The sequence below is a fragment of the Acinonyx jubatus genome, chromosome D1 (genome assembly GCF_027475565.1).
Source record: "Acinonyx jubatus isolate Ajub_Pintada_27869175 chromosome D1, VMU_Ajub_asm_v1.0, whole genome shotgun sequence".
In the NCBI taxonomy this organism is placed as follows: Eukaryota; Metazoa; Chordata; class Mammalia; order Carnivora; family Felidae; genus Acinonyx; species Acinonyx jubatus.
Window position 1 is genome coordinate 95,966,494 of NC_069390.1, and position 10,100 is coordinate 95,976,593.

Genomic DNA, 10,100 nt, shown 5'->3' on the forward strand with positions numbered 1-10,100 from the left:
GACCTTCTTTAGGACCTGCTATCCTGTGGCTATGAGCAGGAGGAGGGTCACTCTCCTGGGCTCCAGGGATTCCCAGATTCTCTGAGAAAGCCCTTAGTCCCCCAACATTTGGGGCCCTTCCCAAAGCCGCTGGCTCCAGAAGAGAGAAGGACGGGCACCCCCTGTCTCGCTGAATCCCCCGGGCCCCCGTCTGCCCTTGGCTGGGTCCTCACCGGGAACCTCCACCTGCAGCTCGGAGGCCGGCACAGCGGGAGGACAGCCATGTCCAGAGGCCCCGGGTCCTCTGCTGGGGCCTGGGTGGGGATGTCCCCTGAGCACCATGCTCCCCGTCACTCCCCACTGGCTCCATTACCGTGAGAGCTGTGATAATACAGTGATCAGGAGAATCCTTGCTTCCATTTCTTGAGAATGCTTCCCTCAGCATGAGTGAAAACACTGGCCCCCTTGGAGGCCTCGAGACAGGGGCTCAGGGACGGGAGTGCAGGGGAAGGGAGGTGTCTCTCCCAGAAAGGGAGAGAAAGGAGAGGATCAATGCTGTTTCCACTCTTTTTCCTCTCAGCCCCAGCCAAGTCCCTGTCCCTGCTCCCCTGTGTCTGGTCCCCGAAGGCAGTGGGCTTTAGGCAATTCTAGGCCTGCTGTGGGTAGCCTACAGGCACGTGGGGGAAGGGCCATAGGGCTCTGGGCTGCGGGAGGGGGGAGGCAGAACTGGGGCTGAGCAGAGAGCCCTGGCTAGGTCGCTTCTGGCTGTGTGATCTGGGACAGCTGCTTGCCCTCTCTGGGCCTGACCTTCCCCATCTACAGAAGGAGGTGGTGTTTTCACTGGATCATTCCTGAGGTTCTTTCCCAGCTGTGATAGTTTGTGAGCTAAGGATCACAGCGAGGATAGTTGGGAGGACTGGGAATCGAGCTCCGTCCCAGCGGGGGCTCCGTGACCAGGACTGGCTTGAGAACCGGGTGGATCAGATTCTCAAATCCCTGAGGCTCCCCTTACCCAGCCCAGCTTCCCCTCCTTACCTCCACGCCCTGTCAGGGCCTGGGTCCCTCCCCAACAGAAGCCTTCCCTGCTCAGAAGGGAGGGTCTGGGAGCCTCCGAGGCATCTAAGCTCTGCCCTGGGCCTGGATCTCCAGGACCCGCTGCAGTAGGGACTCCATGACGTCAGGGGTTATTCCGTTTTGTTCTAGAAGAGTGTGGCCATGTGGACAGGCCTTGGAGGCTAAGGAGCAGTTCCCTGGGGGGTGGGGGGAGGTGGGGAAGGTTAACAGAAGAGTTGGGGAGGCGCCAGGCCTGAGGGCATATCTGGGACACTTCTTGGGGGAGTTGACACTTGGGACTCTGAGTTTGGGCGACAGTTGGCCAGACTGCCTGAGTTAGAATCCCGGCTGCAGCACTCACCAGCTGTGTGACCTTGGCAAGCTACCCAGCCTACAAGAAGGAAACATCTTAAAGGATTGCCAGAACAAGAACAATGTGCAAAGCACCTGACACAGCAAGTGATCAATAACTGAGACGTGGTAATGTGGTTGTGGTCGCATTAACAACAGCAGCCAGCAGCAGCAACGACGACAGCATCCCAACCCCATCCTTGTTAGCTTCCGCCCTTGGACAAGGGACCAGGGGCACAGAAAGGGCGGTTTCCCTCCGCTTTCCGGGCCCAGAACCAGCCCGGCGGCTCCCTGCAGTTCTGAGACATGGCCAGCAGGTGGCAGCATTTCACTGCAGTTAAAGGGCGCTGAGCTTCCCTCCCCAGGCCGAAGGCGGCCCCCCACAGCTCTTTCTCAAGGGGAGCCCCTTTCTGCACTCCTTCTGCATGAGCTAAGCAGATCTTGCCCTAGACTGTGGGACGGGTGATTACAGGCCAGCAGTCCCCCAGCTGGGCAGGAACGAGAGGTTGCTGCTGACCCCACCGAACTCTGCCCAGCCTGGCACAGGGGGCTGCAAGGTGGGACATGGGGAGGGTCCCCTCCGTGTGGGGGCTGCTGCCCTTGGGCTCTCCCTGCAGGCGGGCAGGCTGAGGGAGGGGGTCTGGTGGGCATGTCAGGTTCAGTTCTGCAGCCCCTGAAGCTTGAGGGGACTCTGTACAGGGCAGACCAACAGGTGGGGTGGTAAATAGAAAGGCAGAGTCCTCAAAATCGAAGGTGACAGCAAATTGAGGGGCAGAGCCCCTTGACTTCTGTCAGCCTCAGATTTCCTGCTTACCAGATGGGGAGATCTGTATCTCCCTTCTGACTGACTGTGCGGGGAGATCGGAAGGATAAAAGTTGGGGCCAGGAATGAATGTCCAGAGGGGGTGGGGACTGGGAGGCAGAGGTGGGGACCCAGCTCTTGTCTGGGCCTCCTCTTCCCACCAAACCTTCAAATCGCCTCCCAGGAGGGACCCAGGCAGTTTTATCTTTCTGAGGATTGACTATTAAGTTTGAAAACCGGCAAGGCTGAGGCTGGGAAGGGCCAAGGCAAGGAGGAGGAATCGGGGACAGGGGTCATGGGAACCACTAGACCCTCTTACAAGAGGGGGGGCAGTGGGGGGGCAGGACCCCCCCTCCCCCAGGGACTGAGAACGATGCCCTAGTCCCTGGGGGCTCTCCAGGGAGGGCAGAAGCCAGGTCAGGGAGGAAGGGAAGGTCTTTGGCTAGCTGGTGGTGAAGGAATTAATCCTAAGTGGACTGATAGTTTGTTTCCCTACTGGCTTTGGGGTGGCTTTGGGGGGCAAACTGCATTTCTGTCCTCGTGTGTAGACCCTCAATGGACCGCAAGCCTTAGCGCTGACTGGCAACATGCAGAAGGTGAATCTGTCAGAGGAAGGCATGGCCTCGAGAGCCTGTCACTGAAAAGCACTCACGGTCATTCCTTGGGAGGCAAGGTTGTGGGTCTTCGATGGCTCAGTCAGGGGACCCTCCTAGAGGGCGACCTGGACCAGATGACCTGAAGCCTAGGTTTGGGTCCACCGCGCAGGCCCAGGTGACAGAGAGGGCTGGGGGTGAGGATTCCGAATGGCGGGACCCAGGGGCTTCCTCATTCATTGCCAATATTCGTGGTGCACCAAGATCTCAGCACGAGGAGACAGGATGCACTCTCTCTGTGGAAATTACAGCTGGTCGGGGAAGCTGAAGATAAAGTCACCGGTGAATGTGGGCTGACGTAGGTGTGATAAGTGTCCTGCAGAGCACGACATATGACACACGGTGACGTCGGGGAGCAGGGCTGGGGGAGGCGGGCTCTCCCTCTGAGGGCATCTGGGGGTGAGGATCGCCCAGCAGGGGACCTGCCTGAAAGAGTATGTTCTGTAAGTATGGGGACGGCAGGGGCCAGCCGGCTGGGGGTGCTTAGGAGGGGACCCTGGGCAGCAGTGAGGCGGGCAGGGCCCCAGGGCACAGCGCCTCGTGGGGAATTGGGGCTTCCCGTAAATGGTGGCACTGCCACAGCAGGAGGGTGAGTGATCATATTAGCGCCCTAAGAAGAGGGCTCCAGGACAGGTTGGGGTGACACTGGAGTGGAGGTCCAGGCGGGCAGTGACGGTGGCCGGGGACACGGGCGGTGGGGCCGATTGTGGCGGGTGATGCTATTCCGGATGGCGGAAGAAGCAACGACAAGGGGGCTAGGTGTGCAGGGGGGTGAGGCAGTTTGGGAAACTGGCAGAGAGCAGAGGGCCCGTGGGCAGGTGAGGCAGGTGGGAGGTCCCAGCTGCAGGGGGAGGAGGGCCAAGGCTCAGTTGCACAGGCTCCGGGGGAGAGGTTGGGGTGGGGGTGTGGGGAGCGAGTCCTGCCAGGGGGCGTGGAAGCAGGGAAGGCGCATTTGGTGACAGGGTCCCAGAGACGGCTCCTTGCCTGTCCGTCCTCCTGGGAGGCAGCCTGCGGTCCTGGATCTGAATCCTGACCCCGGCAGTTAGTGGCTGGGTCAGTAGAACTAGTTACTTATTCTTCCTGGTCCTCAGTTTTCTCCTCTGTGAACCTCTCTGGGGTTTTTGTGAGGATCAAAGGAGGGAAACTAGGAAAGGGTCACCACGGTGACCGACACCTTGTATCACCTGGTAAATAGGTGCTCAGTGAACGGGCATCGAGGACAGGACAGAGGGAGGCCCCTCCCCACCCCCCTGCTCTTGCTGCTGGTGGAGACAGAGTCCAACCTCCCCCATCTAGGGAGGGACCTGCTTGTCCCACAAGACCACCCGACTCTGGTTCCTGGGGCCCTCCCTCCCCCGTGTCGGGCAGGCGGCCAGGGGCCCTCCCAGTCACGTCTGGCAGGGTTGCCAAACTGTAAGAATGGAGGCTAATTCTTGTCTTCCCCGAGTGCAGGGCGGGCCACTACATGCACGGGTGGCCGAGGTAATTAATTTACACATTTCATCCTGCTTAGACTAATAAGCTTCTATATCCTCCTTCTCCACTGAGTCTGAGCCTCCGTGCCGGGCCTGCCAGAGATGTTTCACCCGGCAGTGATGAGACCAGGCTCCAAGAAAGGCGGTGAAGGGAAGCCGGTGAAGGGGGAGTAACATGGAGCGAATGCTGCTGTTTTGTTAAGAAAGGGGGAAATGCACCCACAGATCTGCTTGGAGGTTCGAGCCTGGAGGCTTGCACCCGCCACGGGCTGCCCCGGGGAGGAGCCGGGGCCCTGCAAAGCAGGCCAGGTCCTTCTCTACTTTTTGAGTCTCAAATGCTGCGCATGTATCTCATCCTCAGAATTCATCGGCTGTCCACAAATCAATACGCATGTAATGCAAACAGCCCATTTGTGTAGCCCGCGTTCGTTGGCTTTCCCGTGCGCCTGAGAACAAGGGTGCAGGAGAGTAAGTCTTGTCACTCTCTTCCAAGAGTGAGAGGTGGGTGTACGAGGTCATCCTTGAAGACCATAACCAGTGGTGACTGCAACGCCCAGAAGCCCAGGCTCGTGGGGCTCAGGGAGGAATCTGAGTGGAGTTCGGGACTTCCTGGAGGAGGAAGGCTTGAGCCATTTTGAAGGTAGGGTAGGAGTTGACCAGATGGAGAGGAGAGGAAGGGCTGGAAGGAGCCGACACGTGAGTTGCAATTCTGATTGTTAAAATGTGAGTTGCACTTGGGCCCCGGCACCCGCACCCATAACGTGGGGAGAATTTGCTGGGGGAGCCCCTAGAATGATCACCAACCCCTCTCACCGGCCTGGAGTCTTTGGTGGGAGCTTAAGGACCCGGGTCTGAGCTGGCTGCAGAGACGCTTTCTTGTTAGCCGAGGACACAGGGCCAGCTCCTTCCGGCTGCTTCCCCCTACTTATGGATTCCATTTGTACGCTCCGATTCCAAATCCTGCAGGATTTAATATCCACTCTGTAATCTACTGGCACCAATAGGTATTATCTAACTAAACCTTAAATTGAAAATGCTAGGCTTCCATTTTCCCCACGCCGTCGGGAGAAGTCGGGGCTCGCTACGTCTGATGTAATTTACTCTTGTGCTAATTAAACTGTGTCACATTGCTGTCCTCGCAGGCACGAAGCTGGCTCCCCACCCCCCCCCCCCCCGACACGCCTCACGATGCAGCCCCGGGGTGGACGAGGCCAGGCAGGGAATTGGGCTGGCCAATCTGGGGGCTGCAAGACTGGCCCCGCGTCTACCCCAAGTATCTTGTGCTTTAAGCCCATTTCACTTCGTGAGAGGTTAACGGTTTACTTTCTGTAATGGGCATTCATTCATGCACGCACACACTCATTCAGTCACTTGTGCATTTATTAAGCACTCACGGAAGGCATGGAAATAAAAGATGCTAGACACACAGTCAAGGCGCTTCTTACCCCCCCAGCCCCCCCCCCGCCCCCCGCCATTCGCCATGACAGTTCTATATGATGCCAATTCCCAGGCCACCCCAGCTCACAGAAGAACTCGAGGCGGGGAGGAGGAAGAACAGATAATGTCATAGATGCTTACTCTTCAGCAGACATAACATGACGGTTTTCAAGAAATTAAGCTTATTGAGACCGTTGAAGATCCACATGCAGTGGTAATTCACATGCAGTGGATTCACGAAGGGATCCCATGTTGCCCCCGCTAACACCATCTTGCAGAACCTACATACGATATCGCAATCCAGGATACTGGCACCGATGTGGTCCAGGCACAGAGCATTTCCTTGGTTTCCACCCTTTCCACGAGGATGTCTCCTGTTGCCCTTCTATAGACATCCTCACCTCCCCTTCCTCCCCTTCCCTGAGGGGTTGCCCCTGATCTGTTCTCCCTTTCTTTCATTTTGTTATTTCACGAATGCCAAATACCTACGACCTTTGCAAGTCGGCCTGAGTGACTCATGTGACGCGGCAAGGTAAGCATCACTCCACGTGTTACAGAAACGCAAGTTGAGGCCGGGGCAGTGAGGTAACGGGCAGAAGCAGGATTCAAGCCCGGGTCATCCTGAGTCCCAGACCTGGCTCGCCGTGGCCACCCTGACTTGCAGGTGGCGTTGGAACCGACGACTCTCAATGCTCCCCCTGTCAGGGGGAGGCCCCTCGGCATCCAGCACATGGCCGCAGGTCCTGGCCCTGGGTTGTTGGGGGGGGTCTCAGTCCCAGATGCAGGAGGGAGCAGTCCCCAGCCTGTGCCTCCCAGCCTGGCTTCTCAAGGGCAGACAGAAGGGGGCCCTGCCCTGGGCCCCCTGCTGTGGTGAAGGGTTCAGGCAGGATGATTCCTGGAAACAGACTTTCCACCTTGTCCGGAGGGGCCCCAGTGGACTCAGGTGCTGTCTCCTGCCTGACATCGTGACAGGCTGGTCGCACTCCTCAGGACGGGGGAAGGGAGGCTCATGCCCTGAAGTCACCTCCCCACTGCGGCTCTCCGAGTGCTCTCCAAGCCTCACAGCCCGAGATTGGGTCTCATGGCCCTCTAGTCAGGTCAGACTCAGGGCCGCAACTGGTCAGCTCAGAGGCAATGTCACTTGCGGAGCTAACCAAGCGTGGGATTGTTCAGATTGCTGGAAGGAGCGGCTCCCCCGTGTGCACCCCTCCCGTCTGCCAGCTGTCACCTGGGTCCTGCTCCTGCCATACCCTGACCCAGTGGCTGATGGGGGGTTACAAAGCCAGGACCCACGGCTCCCACATCACTGTAACAAGAGCTTCATCTCTATGAGGAGGACTTAGATCCTGCTCCCTAGGGAGGGGGGTCTGGCTCTTTCTGTACCCAGCAGGGGGTGGTCATTCCCCAGACTCAGCCCTGCGGTCCCTGGGCTTGTGCCTGAGGACATGAGTTGGCCTGGGGTGGGCTGTAGACTAGGGCTGGAGATAGCAGGGGTGACCCAAGCCCCTGGGCATCAGAGTAGGGCTAGGGCCAATGGTAAGGAGGTATGATAAGAGGCAGACAATGTCTACTCAATGAAAGAATCTTGCGGTAACTAGAACTATCCAACAGTCGAGCAGACTGCTTGGTGAGGTAGTAAGTTCCCTGGCGGTGAAGGCATTCATTCATTCAGTCAACACACATTGATTGTCTACCTTGGGAAGGCCATCCGCCATTGTGGCTCTCAGCTCTGGAATCACTCACCTTTAGCAAGTTCTCTGTGCCTCACTTGCCTCACCTGCAAAATGGGAGTAATGACAGTCCCTCACCTGTCTCAGCAGAACCCGACCCTGCTTCCCATGATGCTCCACCACACCACCCTCCTGCCTTGTACCTGACAACACGGCAGGGGCGACTCCCGTCAAAGCGCTCTCAACAGGTACTCTCATTTCACCCTCAGGGCAAATGTCTGCGTAAGTGGGAATGGGTATCAGTCACCCCAACTCGCGGGCGAGAAAACAGAGTCAGGATGGGTCTCCGAACACTCAGAGCACCTGCCTCCTGTGGGCTTTAGAGCAGCCACAGCTACGTCCTTGGAACCTTCTGGACTCCGAGATGCAGCAGGTCAAAGGCTGTGCAGTGAAAGTGGGACCTGGGTAGGGGCTGAGGATGGAAGAGGCGGTGCAAGCCGGTGGGTGGGTCTGGGCAAGATCGAATGTGGCTGAGGCCAGATCCCCACGCCTCTCCCTGCTCCTACGGGCAGAAGGACGGTGGCTACACATCAAAAGGGAATCACAAAAGCACTCTTGATAAACAGCAGGTAGCCCCGCTCCCACTAGCTAACGGGATTAATCTAAATGCACACAGACGCAGCTGGGCAAAATCAAAACACAGAACCCGGGCTAAATTATAGCACTTAACAGGGAGCCCTCGGAGCCTTGCGACACGTCACCTGACTTGCTCGCCCACCACAGGGGTGAGGACGGCAGGAGGAGGCCACGTGTGATGGCTATTGTGGCATGGAGGTCAAGGGGACCCTGGAGGGGAGCCGGGGACTAGGGAAGTCAGGCAGCCACAGAGGGGGGTAGGGCATTCTCTGAGGGCTCAGAGTGTCAGCTGGGTGGGTGCATCCTGAAAGGTGGAGGCAGCTGGCATGCCCTGAAGAAGCGGAGAGCCCCTGAGTGCTCCTGTGACCAACACACCCACCTGCCAAGTTCTGCCTGACGAGAGGGTCCCATCCCGGGGAACCCTACCCGAGGGCATTCACAAAAAGAGAAGCAAGGTCTTCAGGTGGCTCTGCCTGGTGGTCTGGCCTCCTGAGCCTTATTCCAGCCTCCACGGTGAAGGGAGGGAAACTCGTTACCAGATAACGACATTCAAGCCTCACTATGGCTATTATAGCCCACTTTACAGAAGAGGAAACTGAGGCAGAGTTAGCTTTCAGATCAGCCGGGCCCCAGAGCCTGTGCTCCTGGTACTGCTCCAAGCTTCCTCCCAAATCATCACTTTAGTCAGAAGCAGATCTTTTGTCCTGGGCACTTGCCTTGAGCTCAAATCAGCTCCAAAGCCAAGGTCAGAGCAGAAGCTTCTTAACTTCCGGGGTCTAGATCCATGCTTCCCTCCGCTTCAGCTCAGGACACCCATCACCTTGGTGACGTCCTCTGGCTCTCTGGTGATGCTGGCTGTTGTGGGCCTGGAAGCCCCTGGGATGGGAATCCGGGGGAGAGTGAGAAAGACCACGGAAATGACTTTCTGAGTCCCTCCATCTGGGAGGGAACTGGGGGAGGGTGGGTCACCACATCCATCCCTCAGCCTCTAGTTGGCAGGCAAAGCAAGGACATATCCCCCTTTCCTCAAATCTTAGGAATGAGAAAGCCAGGGTGCCTGGGTGGCTCAGTTGCTTAAGCTTCTGACATCAGCTCAGGTCATGATCTCATGGTTCGCGGGTTCAGGCCCCATGTCGGGCTCTCTGCTGTCAGCATAGAGCTGCTGTCTCTGCTTTCTGCTTCAGATCCTCCCTCTCTCTCCCTCTCTCTCTCTCATAAATGAACAACAACAGGGGAGGAGCCAAGGTGGCGGAACAGCATGGAAGTTTTTTAGGTGTCTCACGTCCCCAAAATACAGCCAGACCAACACTGAACCATCCTGCACACCTAGAAAACTGGTCTGAGGATTAACACAATAATCTGCACAACCTGAACCACAGAACTCAGCAGGTACATGGCGCGGAGAGGTGAACTTGGGAAGAGAGAAGCCGCGGAGGGTAGGGAGGTGTTTTGCGTGTGGAGAGAGGATGGAGACGGGGGGGGGGGGGGGGGGGGAGGAGAATATGGGAAAAGCACCCCCCCCCCAAAAGCAGCTGGAGAGAAAGTGGAAAAGTGGAAACAGCCGCAGGGACTGAACTAAAAAGGGAGAAAGGAGAGGGTTTCAATTCCATTAAGACTATAAACGGGGAGCGCAGAGTCTGAAACTCCGCAGCTGGTACCTGGTGGTGCTCTGGTGGGAAGGGCGAATCCCCAGGAGCAGAGCGGGGTCCGGGGTTCAGGCCACACAGGGAGAGGTGGTTCCCCTGCTGGGAGGACACCTGGCAGAGGCTGTGTGGCTCCCCCGCCCCCAAAGGCAAGGCCCCAGTGGCCCCGGGAGAACAACCACATTCACCGGTGCTGGAACAAGGTCGTTGGGGGTGAAGCCTGGTGCCGGATGGGTGTTGTGATTTTCCATAGTCCCTGAAATGCTGCTGCTACACTGTCTCGCAAACTCTTTCTGGGACGGGCTGGCCCCCGGCCGCAGTCTCTGGGCAGCAGCAGCACGGTCCTGCCAACGTTCCTGGGTGCGGCCGGCACCCGGCCATTGCTCGGTGAGACCCTCCAG

The 10,100-nt window shown here is 57.9% G+C and overlaps 1 long non-coding RNA gene across 1 annotated transcript; it reads right to left on the reverse strand.

The window, feature by feature from the left end:
- Nucleotides 1–4,192: 4,192 nt before the first annotated feature.
- On the reverse strand, nt 4,193–7,991 carry LOC128311698 (uncharacterized). Its single transcript, XR_008290195.1, has 3 exons — nt 7,624–7,991; nt 7,445–7,527; nt 4,193–5,273 (listed from the first exon to the last, which is right to left on the reverse strand). It is a non-coding gene; the product is annotated as an uncharacterized LOC128311698 (long non-coding RNA).
- Between the last annotated feature and the right edge of the window lie 2,109 nt (nt 7,992–10,100).